This window comes from Rattus norvegicus, chromosome 1 (assembly GCF_021556685.1).
Source record: "Rattus norvegicus strain SHRSP/BbbUtx chromosome 1, alternate assembly SHRSP_T2T, whole genome shotgun sequence".
NCBI lineage: Eukaryota > Metazoa > Chordata > Mammalia > Rodentia > Muridae > Rattus > Rattus norvegicus.
The window spans coordinates 63,944,285-63,958,066 of NC_141534.1; the positions used below are offsets into that span (position 1 = coordinate 63,944,285).

The 13,782-nt window shown below is 45.2% G+C and overlaps 1 pseudogene; it reads right to left on the minus strand.

Moving 5' to 3' along the window:
* Nucleotides 1-5,278: 5,278 nt before the first annotated feature.
* LOC148007128 (sperm motility kinase Y pseudogene) lies at nt 5,279-5,881 on the minus strand (annotated as a pseudogene).
* Nucleotides 5,882-13,782: the final 7,901 nt, after the last annotated feature.

Sequence of the window (13,782 nt, forward strand, 5' to 3'; positions counted from 1 at the left end):
TTCTGGATCATGATACAGATCAGATCTGATGGTACGGTTTACTAGATATATTCACAGTCTGTTAGGTGCAGTATTGTGAATCCTCTTCTGACCCTGACTCAGCTTTTATTTTTACTTTTTATTTTTTCAGTTTTATTTTTATTACGCTACTCAAGTAAATTAATACTAAATTAATGAATCTGGGAAAATGAGAATTAGTTTAAATGAGTAAATAAAATGTGAAATGTTTTTTATTGAAAGCATAGTGTCAAAATTATAGTTTTTAGCAGGGCATTTAAAATACATGCTTTTTAGAAAACCATTTATTTATTTCCTTTACAATCCTGTCTTCCCAGTAACCCACCATACAAATCTTCCCTCCATCACACTTTTCCTGAAATGGCAAAGCTTGTTTCGAGGTGTCAACGCCCATGAATGCTTTTTAAAAGATTGTAAAACAGATACCTGAGGAAAAAGTACGCCTTTTATGCAGTTTTAAGCATCTGATTGTTTACTTCTTTACATTTCAAAAGAACAGACCCCTCTACCTAGACCTGAAGTTAGGAGCTAAATTTCAGGAGTGACAATGCCACAAACAGCATGCATCAGTGTATAGAAAAAATCTTTTCATTCCTTTGTAGACACAGGAACAGCTGGCTACTTGGCCAGTGAGCCATAAAGCAGTGTCAGGTCTGGTTATATAACCATTCCCCAGTTTTTGTTACCTCCTCTGTGAGGAAGAAACATGCATGAAATTTTGCTAATATCTCTGGTGAGTCCCTAAAGTAGTATAGCTTCCTCTTTTTTTTTTCTCAGCCTCTTACCCCTTCCAAGGAAGAGCTTCAGGAAGTTTTACCTACTTGAGCTCCACTGAGTAGAGGCTGGCAAGGGTCTCTAGTGTGACAGTGATATGTGGATCCAGAGGTCCTCAGTGGAATCTAGCACATGCAGCCAGGAGCACCTGAACTCTTCCTCCAAGTCAGTTGCCCCTGCTTCCACTCTGACCAAGAGTGGTCCTGGCCATTGTCAAACCCCAGCAGAGATGCTGGCCACCACTGTCACTGTCTCCCAGCCCATATGAATAGACCTCCCTCCACCACCTCCTCTACCACAGGTCCACTACACCAGATATTGGTGGCATTTCAGTGGATTTGCCACTCCCCCCTCCTTCTGCAATCAAGGCAGCATCCCAGTCTGCACAGGTGGCTGGGAAAAAAGAGTGAGGAGCAGCAGTGGTAGTCTGAGATATAGAAGGCCTGTCTGGACAAGGAAGCAGAGAGGAAGCACAGGGAGCAGGAGAGGAAAGGGCGACAGATGCACTCTCATTCCCTGAACTTGCTTCCTTCTCATCTTTGACCACACCGACCAAACCAGGAAAACCTTCCACACTGCAGAGGCCCCAAGAAACAGTCATTCTGGTGTTGTAGTCCCCGCAGCAGCCCCCCACTATTGAGCACAGGGATCTGCAGTTCATAACTATCAGTAAAGAGGAGTTGTCCTCTGGGGAGTCTGTCTCCAGACCCATAAAAATAAGATGTCAGGAAGAAGCTGGAGAAGCAACAGCAAATGCACCTTGGGGATATGCTAAGCAAGGAGATCCATGAGTTGCAAAACAAGGGGGACGGTAGTGCAGAGGAGACTGACTGCCTGTGGACGCTTATGCTGGAGTGGCAGTTCCAGAAGAGACTTCAGGCCATATTTCTTGCGTTTCTCCCAGGTTCATTTCATAAAACGGTTCAAGAAGCACAACATTTGATGTTTCCATAGTAGAAATTTATAACAACAATGTTTTTGCCCTTCTGGCCTTAGACAGTTCTAAAGTGGTGTCTATGGTTAAATGCCAGGCAGTGAGAACCCAGGAGTGACATTCAGAGGTACAAAGAATGACCAGCAGGTGAGGTGCTCCTGGGGCCCAGTGTCCTGAGTGCAGGTCCTCAACCTTACAGCTGCCCACTCCAGCTGTGCCTGGGATGGAGCCAGTGCTACCAACCTAGGAAGCAGCTCAGGGAGTGTGCTTAGTATGTGGCCCATTGCTTCAGTGCATGACAAGGTTAATCTGCAGGAGTAGCAAGGATTTTAGCCAGCTCGCGTTCTGTATCTGAGGAAGAACATGTCTTTAAGAACATCAAGATGCTCACCTCTAGCACACATCAGCTTTATATGTCAAAGATATCATAATAAAGCTGTTTAAAACATAAAAAGTTATAAGGTAGCTCAAGGGTAGGATTACTGACCCTGAGTATTATATCTAATTACACACACACACACACACACACACACACACACACACACACACACACACAGAAAGAGCTACAAAAGTTGGAAAAATAAACGAATCTTAAAAATATAAATAAATGTATAATTATTAAAATCTATATGAGAGTCAATGTTTATCACCCAGCATTGAGGAAGGGGCTTAGAGAAATGAATTATCCCCCTCCAACCTCAAAAAACATACGCACACACACAATCAATGACATGTGTAATTGTACCAGGAAATACCCGTATTTTATAGAATGCCATAATCGAAAGTAAGAACCATCTTTTTTGTTAAGGGTTGCCAATACATTCTTTTTCCAAGGTGTGTGCAGCTGTGCCAGTCTTGTTCACTATGGGATGGAAGAGGTCCCTGACCTGTGAGCCTAGAGGTGAGCAGGGGATCTTTGCTCCATTCTGAGACTGAGAAAGGCAGGATGCCCACTCAAGGGTCCATAGCAGGGAAGGTTTTCAAGCTATGACAGTGCTGGAAAAGCCTATACAAGGCACACAGTTAGCAGTGATGTGTTTGCAGGGAGTCCGAGGAACCAGCTTTGTACTGATGCAGGTGGGCAAGCATTTATCATCCACCTCCCACTATGACAGCAATGAGAGTATTGCTTAAGTTTTATTTCATAGATTTGATCCCTGACCAAAATACCAAAAACTGCACCCTTAATGATGTAGCAAATAGAATAGTGGATGCTAGGCCAGGAACCTATGATGCTTCTAATACCATTGTGTATTTCCGAGCAAGGAAGGAGAGGTATCAATGGACAGCAGTCTGTTTCCCCACGAGTACTCTACCACTGAGTTAGTAGCCTTAGCCCTCCTCACCTCTAGAAAAAGGGTGTCACTAAGTTGTCCAAGCTGATCTTAAACTCATGATGTAGACCAGGCTAGCCTTGAAGTTCTGATCCCCCTACCTACTGTGTGTCTTGAGTGTCTGGTATTACAGGCCCGTTTCTCTATGGATTAGTAGCCCATGGAAGAGTCCATGAACCCATGACCCTCTAGTTCTCACCCTGTGGAGCTATTGGCCTAAGGGGGAGATGGAGTCCATCTGAAGGGATGGGTCAACAAGACAACTCTGTAGAGTGGGGAACTCATCATTCATATTGGGTCCCTGCTGGGAAGAGGAGAAATCAAGAGGAGGGAGGAGATTGGTGTTGGGAAATCCTCCTCTTCCTCATCTTTCTCCTCCTCCTCCTCCTTCTGCTGCTAATGCTGCTGGTGCTATTGCTGTTTCTCCTGTTGGTGCTGTAGCTTTGCTGGTGTCTTTTCCTTGGCCATGTGTCTGAAATCACCTCCTGTTTATACTCAGGACATGACAGAATTTCAAGATGGCACTGTGAGAGAAAAAAAGTCAATTTATTCTAAGCAAAAATCTTATGCGGTAGAATACTTAGATTACCATTTGGAGCTTTGATTGCCTTATTATTTTATTAAATCTTCTCTTCTACTTCTCAGTTAAGATTTTTGAAAGAAATCATTTAGAAATGTTACATATATATATATATATATATATATATATATATATCTCAATTGCTAGGTCTTAGGAATGAAAAAATCAGTATGCAAAACAATATGCATGCATGCAGGATTCTGACCATCAACAATAACCAACAAACTAGGTTGTTGATACTTATTCAGTGACAAACCTTGTTATTAATTTTAAGGCTTAAAGGAGTGGGATGTTACATTTGAAAACATAAGACTCTGTTCTGCAGCACTTGTGATTGATGACCACATGTGCTAGAACCAGTAGCCCATGGATGATTCCATGAGCCCATGAATCTCTAGTCCTCACTCTGTGGGAGCTATTGGCCTAAAGGGGAGCTGGAGTCCATCTGAAGGGATGGGTCAACAAGAAAACTCTGTAGAGTGGAGAATTCATATTGAGTCCCTGCTGGGAAGAGGAGAAATCAAGAAGAGGGAGAAGGCTTGGTGTTGGGGAAACCTCATAAAAGAACTTAGAGAAGATACAAGGTAAGAATTGTGGGGAAAATGGAAACCAGAGACAAGAGGAAGGACCAGCATAGAGCAAACTAGAAAGGAAAAAGCACGAAGGTACCTGAGATGTGCCTGCTGCTTGTTCTCTGGACTCTCCCTGTGGCTCATTACTGGGGTGAGATTCTGTTCTGCCCCAGGCGAGGTTTCTTTCTCCTTGGCAAGCAGCAACATAGCTTTATCAGGGCATTTGCTATATTCCTGGTCCACCCCTTAAAACCTCTGTGCCTGACCCTGCTGGAGATGTGCTTATCCTCTAATGGGGCTCTGTGGGAGAGTAGATTATCTTCTTTTATTTCCTTGTTGCTACTCTTCTCAGTGAAGATGCTTGTTGTTTGAATGTATGGGACACTCATGGCACATTTGTGATAGTGGTCCTGTGTAGGTGTCATCGGTAGTGGCCTGAGACGACCAGCCACAGTGGTACTTCTTCCTCCTTTTGGATGAACCTTCTGGCCATAATGAGATACGTGACCTTGGGAGAATGACACCTGCAAGGTGTCAAGGACTGGCAGGCTTCCACTCCTCTTTCTTTGTAATCTAAAAGCAGCAGCAGGATCAAGGCTAGGAAATGGGGCTGCAATGGGACTCACTTGCTGTGCCTGGGCTGTGCAGCCATACCCCGGGAGAGCCTGCTGTTGTAGGAAGCAATAAGTTGCCATTTCCTCATTATATTTTCTTTTTATTAGGGAGTATTTTATTACAGAGGCTTGAAATCCCATGCATTTCATCGCACCCAAAATTTCAGGGTCTGGCCTGAGGGGAAGCAGTTCTTCACAACGAACTGTGAACCTCTTCCCGTGTTCTTTGAACCAGGCGTGTTTCATCACCTCGCTGGCTGTTGGTCTATACATTGGATTTACTGTTAGTAATTGACTAAGGAGGTTCTCCAGTTCTTCTGAAACCCCACAGGGGGCAGGATACACCCCTGCAACAACTTGTTTTTGTAATTCTTGGATGATCACAGAATCAAATGGGAGCTTTCTCACTACCATATAATACAAGACCACTCCTATTGTCCACATATCATTCTTCATCCCGTCATACAGAAGTCCAAGGAAGCGTCCCGGGAACCAAAAGAATACGCACCGCAGTGCTGGTTTAGCATTTGTCCAGGTTGTGTTTCGGTGCTAAGCCCAAAGTCGATGACTTTGACCTTTTTGTTTTTATCAATCATTATATTGTCCACTTTCAGGTCTCGGTGAACAATCCCCTTTCCATGGCAGTAGCTCACTGCTGATAATATCTGTTCAAATATTTGACGGGCCTCATCCTCCTCTATGTGCCCTGACTCTCTGATGTACTGGTAGAGTTGTTGGCCTTCCACCAGCTCCATTATGAGGTATATTCTAGTTTTGTTTTCAATGACTTGTAAGAGAGAAACAATGTTGGGGTGGTTGATCTTTCTCATTATGTTTTCTTCTGTCATGGCTGGCCGGAACCACTGCTTGTTCTTTCGGAGAACTTTGACCGCCACTCGGGTTCCTGTGAGCTGGTGGTGGGCCAGGAGGACCTTGGCATGGCTTCCTTTTCCAATAGTCTTCAGTACTTTATATTGGGAATGAAAGGTTCCCTCCTGAGAGATACTGGGATCGGGACTAGAAGGTGGTAACTCCTCCTCAGTCTCTGTAGGCATTTTATCAGTACTAATGCTACCTCAAAATAACAAACAAATGGAATCAAATAATGAAAAAGATGGAGCAATTCAGGAACTAAAATTACACATGTGGAACCTAAAAGAAACAAACGAAACAAAAAGAAAAAAATAATAACAAAGAAAAGACTAGACTAGAAAAATAGAGTAAAATTATGAACAGGGGGAAATATGAAGAATCATAAGTAAAAGCCACCCAAATAACCATCCCCAAAAGAGAAAGCCAAGAGCACACAAATACTAAACGTAATGATGAAAATAAAAATCGTCATATTACAATAGGATTGGGCGGCCAAAGCTGATCAATACTGTGAATGGATTGTTTGAAGAAAAAGGTCAAATGAAAGAAATGAGAGGAGAAAGACTGAGTATGAGACAAAACAAACAAATGTAAAAAGCCAACACTTAAGGGAAAACTCCATTGAATTTCAGGACCTAGTGAGCCACAAAAATCCACAACTCTCCAGAGCAAAATACTGAAAATTAAAATTAACCAACCACAAGGAATAAGGCAGTTAAATATCAGTGAATAGTAAACCTTAAACAAAGGCCGAAGAGTCAAAGTGTCACAAAGGGCAAATTTGTATCAAGTCTAAGCCAATGATTGCTTGTACTCAATAAATGGAGAAACAGGAATAATGTAAAAGGATGAAACCGCAGGGCATTGAAAATGGAGATAGAGTTAATCATCCGACTGCAGAACCGTAAATAATCAAAGCAGTAATATAGCATGTGAGAACATAAAAACCACCACCAAAATGAATCCAGCAATCCATAATAAATAAATAAATAAATAAATAAAACAAAACCACAATAAGGAAATAGCCAGTGGTCTTGAGAATTTATGGCCTAATTCTATCTCTTAAAAACATAGAAAAAAAATCAATCCATAAATAAGCAGCCAGCTGTCTACGTAGGCCTTTAATCTGATATTATGGGGTTGGCATATCAAATTCCTGGTAGCCACTGGAGAGCCAAGACAGGTACTTGGGCAGCTGCAGGCCAGTGAGAGAGCATGTCTTGAAAATGAGGTTGAGGACCTGCCTCAGGAACAGGAGCCAGCGTGACTTCTAGCCTCTACACTCTTTTGCACTGAGGTGCAGGTAATATAGATACAAGGGGCAAAAGGGGATGGGCACGTGCGTGCACACACAAACACACACGCACACACGCACACACACACACACACACAGGCACACACACAGACAAACACCCAGATTCATACAAAACACACTCACGTAGGAACAGGCACACACATACTTACACACAAGTAAACCTGGAAAAATGCACATCACAGACACACACACACACACACACACACACACAGGGACACACACACACACAAAAGAAGTGGTACACACATACAAACATACACACAAACAAACCTGTAAACTCACACACTCCTACATATACTGACAAACACACAAGCGAAAGTGTACACACACTCACACACAGGCAAATCTGTCAGCACACACTCTCTTACACACACTGATACATACACATATACACAGTACAGTAAAATCCAATACAACCACACACAGCTCACAAGATACAAATAAGTCGCAGAGGGCTCCACTCCACACCTCCTCTCAAAGCACTCAAAGAAATCCAGGCCTGGCAACAGCTTAACATCTGTTGGCTGGGACGCCTCACAGTCGTTCCTCATGAGGTCACAATAGGACCTGTCATGACATGGTTGGGAAGGGCTTCAAGGCTCTGGCTTCTGTGGGCTATGGAGAGATTTAAGGCTTTTAGAAATCAAAGCCTGTAAGATGTTTACATCTCCTCGGTTCTCTGTTTTGAATGTTTTCTATGCCTCCTGCATCAAAGTCGTCATGTCTACACTCAGGGTGTCACTTTTTCATTGAATTCTGAATGATTAGCCTCAAACTGATGGTACACTGTTAAAAAAAATAAAAAAAAAACAAAGCTGTGTTTCTAAACTGACCCATCAAGATGACACTGATTTCATAAATCCTCAGAAAGGCTCTACGTTATCATCAAACACCTGAGACAAAGCTGCAGGGATAGGCAGAGCACTTGCCTCCCAAGGGTAAGGAATTCAGTTTCAATCCCCAAAACCCCCATCAATGTTGGATGCATCAGCAAAGCCCATAAGCTCAACATCTGTGGAGTGGGGAGGGGTTGGGGCTTGAAGACAGGTGGTCTGACATGCAGGCGTGAGGACCTGTCAGAGGATGGCCCCTGACAGGACATGGGGTAGTGGTATGCATGGACACCTAGGCACATAAGGGGGTATGCATACACAGGCAGACACTTCCTATCACACAGAGGTTGGCATGATGTATAGAAAACCAAGTACATCCTGAGTGTAGGGCTCACTTTAAATATTAAGGTCCAGTGATGGAAGAGGCATGTAGGAGGACAAGGAGCTCTGTGCAACCTGGGGCCAGAAGGAACAGAGTGGCTATGCTGACACAGTTGAAATGAATTCTCAATCACAGTCTGTGACAGCCAGGTCACAGGACCCAGTCTGCTGTGTTATTTGTGAGCAGCCAGTGCAGCCAGAAGCTAACTATTGAGCACTGACTGGCCCAAGCCCAGAAAGGGTCTCTGTTTCTCAGAGTGCTGGGGGCAGTGCAGTGTGTAGCGCTTTCCTTCTGAAGACTCTTCTGGGGTTTGGAGTCCCCTGTAGAGGACTCTCATGGCTGCAGACACTAAGCCTGGGAGGAAAGATCCACATCTGTAGAGTTCACTGAAAGGCCTGAGAGCAGAAAAGGAAAGAAACAGCAAAATGTGCCACCTCTGCTCACTGTGGTTCAGCTTCTGCCTTTGCAGCTGAGCTCAGGTGCCCTGGAGTCCTCCCTAGCCTGAGTCAGTGATCTCAAGTTTAAGTCCCTACTTCCTGGTTTGTAGTATCAAACAAAGCACAGTTTCAGGCAAGAAAAGCTGTGAACACCATCTAGACATTGTTGTCTACATTTGAGGGGGACTGTTGAGCCCCAAAGGGAGCAAGGGTTACAAGGTCAGGTATTATAGGAATGGCCAGGGTTGGAATCCAAGTTCCAATCTCCCTTTGCTCTGGGCAGAGGGTAGGCCTGGCAATTGGTTCCTGCTGTGTACATGGGCAGAATCAAAGGGTCTTATGGGATCGCTGGCACAGACCTGCCCAAGCATGGCTTAGGGAGCCTCACACCAACTCAATATTTGATGTGTTCCCACTTTTGTCTACCACCCTCAGCTGTGTGCCATTTTCCCTGCCTCCTGCAAGGGACCCTAAATATCTTCCTATAAAAGGCGATCAAGGAGGAGTTGCACAAGGACAGGTGGGGCTCTGTGGTGAGGTTCACATGGGCTAACACATTAGAGGGCCACAGTCCCTGGATTGATGCTGGATGGACACCCTCCTCTGACATCCAACAGGGAGATCTTCACAGAGATCAAGAGAAGGCTTCTCTGAATAGCTGTGCAGAGCACCTCCGATTCATGGACTTAGGACTGACACCCATAGGATGCTTTTGAGGAGCCGATTGTGATTCAAGGGCTCATCTGCCTGGGTCCATGTGCCTCTAGAGATGAGCCCAGGACTTGGCTGTGGCTGGTTATGGGGTCAGATCAGAGGACGGAGGGGGCTTGTCCTTGGCTCCTGGGAGTAGAGCAATTTTTCTTTCCCTGCCCCTACTTTTTTTGCTTTTCTTTCCTTGGCATAAGGAGGGACTGGAAGAAGTCTGTCTATGGGGAGTGAGGCTGGCTGGGAAACTGCTCGCTGTTCTACATTGTCATGCAGCTGGGGGCTTGGGGTTGTTGGCAGGATAACATCTGCACCATTCCAGTCTGCTTCTCTCCACTTTATCCATGCATCCCTGTCCCAGGGCTGGGAGACCTGGATACAAAAGTCCCACCTGTAGCTTCCAGTCCAGGGATGGAGTCCCTCAGTGAATGGATTCCAGATGGTTCTGTGTAAAGCTGCATCAAACAGGGTAGTTACTGAACATGTGGGTACATGGAGGAGGATACTGCACTGCACCCACCCACATTTCATATAAAACCAATCCTCATGCTCTGGTACTAATTGGTTCTTTTTATACCTTTCACCATTTTTGCTATTCACTGTACTGTTAAGGGTGATTTTTCGTTGTTTCACTTCTGCAAAAAGACAGAGTTTAGCATTGGAGACTCCCTACAGCCTGGCTGGAAGGGAGGCCTACACCCATGTGTCCTTTTAGGAAAAAGCTCTTTCATAGGATGCCTCCCTGAGTCCCAGGATGTGTGGAGGGCTCTGTGCCCTACCCAGGGTTGACCTCAGTATATTAATGGGAGCAGAGGCTTTTCTCTGATAGAACAGTACCACCCTCCTGCAAGATGTCTATGATGGTTTGTATATGCTTAGCTCAGGGAGTGGCAATATTAGGAGGCGTGGTCTTCTTAAAGTAGGTGTGTCACTGTGGGCATGGGCTTTAAAACCCTTTTCCTAACCACATGCAAGCCAATCTTCCCCAAGCAGCCTTCAGATGAATATGTAGACCTCTCACTTACTCTGGCACCATGACTGCCTGGATGCTGCCATGCTCCCAGCTTGATGATACTGGACTGAGTCTCTGAACCTGCAATCCTGTGTCCATTAATGTTTCCTCATAAGAGCTGCATTGGTCATGGTGTGTCTGTTCTCAGCAGTAAACCCCTAACTGAGACAATGTCAATGTTCCCTGCTCCAGCTTCCTGGCTATAGAAGCTTCACACATGACCGGTATTCTCTTGGGATATGGGCCTAATAGGCTCTAGGCTGTCTGCTTGATCTGAGAGTGTTAGGACATCCTGCTCCTAAGGGCATTGTTACTGTTCCCATGCAATACTGTGAAAACATCAGCAGGCTCATGCTTTCTTACCCCCCTGAACACAATGCTGCCTTTTCCAGGAGTGGATCCAACATATCTCAGAACCTCCTCAGGAACTATGTGTTACCCAAGGATTACCTGCACTTGCTTACACACCCCTATTCGGTGTCCTGAAAACTTTTCAAAGCCCATTCATCTGAGACTGGTGAGTTCAGGACAGTAGTCCCAAGTGTCTTGTCCTATGCTGACAGTTCATTCTCATGAGGCATCACTTACCCTTGACAGAGGATTTTTCCAAGGGGCATTGGATGTGCAGGAGAATTGTGTGTGCTGACTCCTGTCAGATCAGCACAGGATACCATCAAGGCCCGATTTGCTCTTGATTTTGGAACTCATGGTCTTGGCACTGTCTTGTTGTTATTTAGGTCCCTGTCAGTCCCTAATTGAATTTTAGCATGGGAACCCAGGGCAGTTGTCTTCAAAGATATTCCTAGTATGGGCCACATCTTCACCTTGCCAGACATAAAGCACAACAAAACACCAGGCAGGCAGAGAACCCTCAGGGGCTGGAACTGGCATGTGCAAACACTCTGGCTTGACCTTGGTCAGCACAGATTCAGAGAACATCTTCTACGTAGGAAGATCTCCTTCCTCCTCTCAGAGTTTAGGACATCTAGAGGTAGGCTAAGGTGCTGGCACAATGTGAGCAGAGGCAGCACTCTGGGCTTGTTCAGTGTCAAAGCCTCCCTGCCACCCCTGTATCACAGTCACAGCAGCCCATCTCATGAGAATTCTAGGGCTGCTGATATCATGGATGAATAATCCATGTTCTGCTGCTAGTTTCTTTGCTTCCACATGGACAACTGAGAGAAGGGATTGATTAACTGTAGGTGAGGAAGCCCTGCAAATATCTACTTGGTGTTAATAAAGACAATGGGTTCTGACTGGCAAGATCTTTGAATTAGATTTTGAAAAATGCCACCTAGGAACAGTTAGTAGGTACTCTCAGGAAGGTGCAGCATGATGGGCACAATGGGACAGGATCCCTGAGGCTGGTGCAGTGGGACAGGGTCGTTGGGGCAGGTAAAACTGAGTAGGAAATGTGAGCCAGGAACAAACGAGCAGGGACCCTGGTTCAGTTACAACAGAGCAGGAATCCTGGGGGAGATGCAAGGGGGCATGAGTCCTGGGGAAGGGATCTTGTAGTTGTGGCCCTGTGGCATGTGCAACTGGCAGGGACCCTGGGGCAGGTGCACTGTGACGTGCACCCAAGCTGGAATGTTCAGACAGGTGTGTGTTTGCTTCATGCAGCTGCTGTCTGAAGTAGAGAACACTGGCAACTGCCCCAGAGGGGATTTTGGGAACTCCTTCCAAGAATCCCTTAGCTCCTAACTGAGAAGCTATACATTCCACAGATGGACCTTTATTGAGATGAGCAGATTCTAAGGGAGCTGCCTTGAATGAACAGCCAAAGAAAGCAGAAATGAAAAACAAGCAATTGCAGCAGACATGTTCAGTGTGTTTTCGACCAGAAAAGTAGGACTGGAAGAAACTGATTAAGTCAAATCACTTCTCTGTCTATCCATCCATCCATCCATCCATCCATCCATCCATCCACCCACCCACCCACCCACCCACCCACCCACCCATCCATCCATCCATCCATCCATCCATCCATCCATCCATCCATCCATCCATTTCCCTGAGGGAAGTCAGCTTTTATTTCTGAGTAGGTCAAAGCAGTGCTCCCTTGTGGTGACAATTAGGTTTGCAGGCAGTGAGATAAGTGGGTATTTATTTATTTATTTATTTATTTATTTATTTATTTATTTCATGATCTGCGATAGACTGCCACTTGTGGCCAGTCCCATCTGCATCAGCTGTACCATAAACCCAGTCTCAGTGTGACACAGAAAAGGCCTAATTGGAAAGTATGTCCTCTCTCTAAGCGACACTGTATAATAACATACTCTGGACTGCAGGTCAGTCAAGGCCTGTGTTTAGGAGACTTGTGGACAGATGAATGCCTGTGAGTCTGGACTTAGGCTCTGTGGAGGGCTCAGGTCACCTGACTGTCCTGAAGCTTCCCACTGTGATTTATTTCCCTCCTACAGAGCCAGACACCTGAGCAACTGCATTTCCTGGTTATCCCCTAATCCTCTTACACTGTGTAGTGTGTTCAATCTCAGGGAGGGCCTGGGAATCTGAGAGACACCACTGAGCCCTCTGGGCCTGGCTGACTCAACCTGAGGCTACTCTGTGTGTCTTCAGTTTGCTCACCCTCCAGAGACCACAAAAGTCAGCAGTGAGCTTGCTGAGAGGTCAGGAACCTCCATATTGACCCAAGAGCAACTGTCCTCTTTTACAGGTTCATCCACAGAGCTTGTAATTCTGATTGGTGCAACAGTCAGGAAGAGTGAAAGATGTCATCTCCCAAGGACAAGTGCTGTGCTAGTGGACACTGAGGAACTTCAGGGATCAAACCCTTCCCCATTCTTCTCCAGCCTCTCTTGTTCTTCGTTGAGATGTTTCCTGCAGATCTAAAAGATCCAGGCAATCCATGACATGGGTTTGAACATAATCTCGACATTTTATTCATTGCCTGATAACTAAGACTTGGTAAAATTTATTTATTCATTCATTCATTCATTCATTCATTCAATCAATCATTTGTTATGCATACGTACAGGGTAGCTGTATTTAGAAAGACCAGAGAGGGCATCAGATGTCATTAGAGACATTTGTGAGCCTCCATGTGTTTGCTGGGATTTAAACTCAGGACCTCTGAAAGAGCATTCAGTGCTCTTAGCCACTTATCAATCTTTCCATTTTCCAGGCTAACTTTTTTACTTCCAATAATGTCTTCTTTATTCAGGTTACATCCTGATCCCAGTCACTCTCCCTCTTCCCTTCCCAGTCCCTCCTTACAAATCCTTTCTACCATAATGCTCTCCCTTCTCTTTGGACAAGGGGAGAGTCCCTGGGTACCACACCACCCCGGGACATCTAGTCCCAGGTGGCCCGAGCACATTCTGCCCCACAGATTTACAATCAGGCAGTCCAGGTATGGGGAACAGATCCAATGGC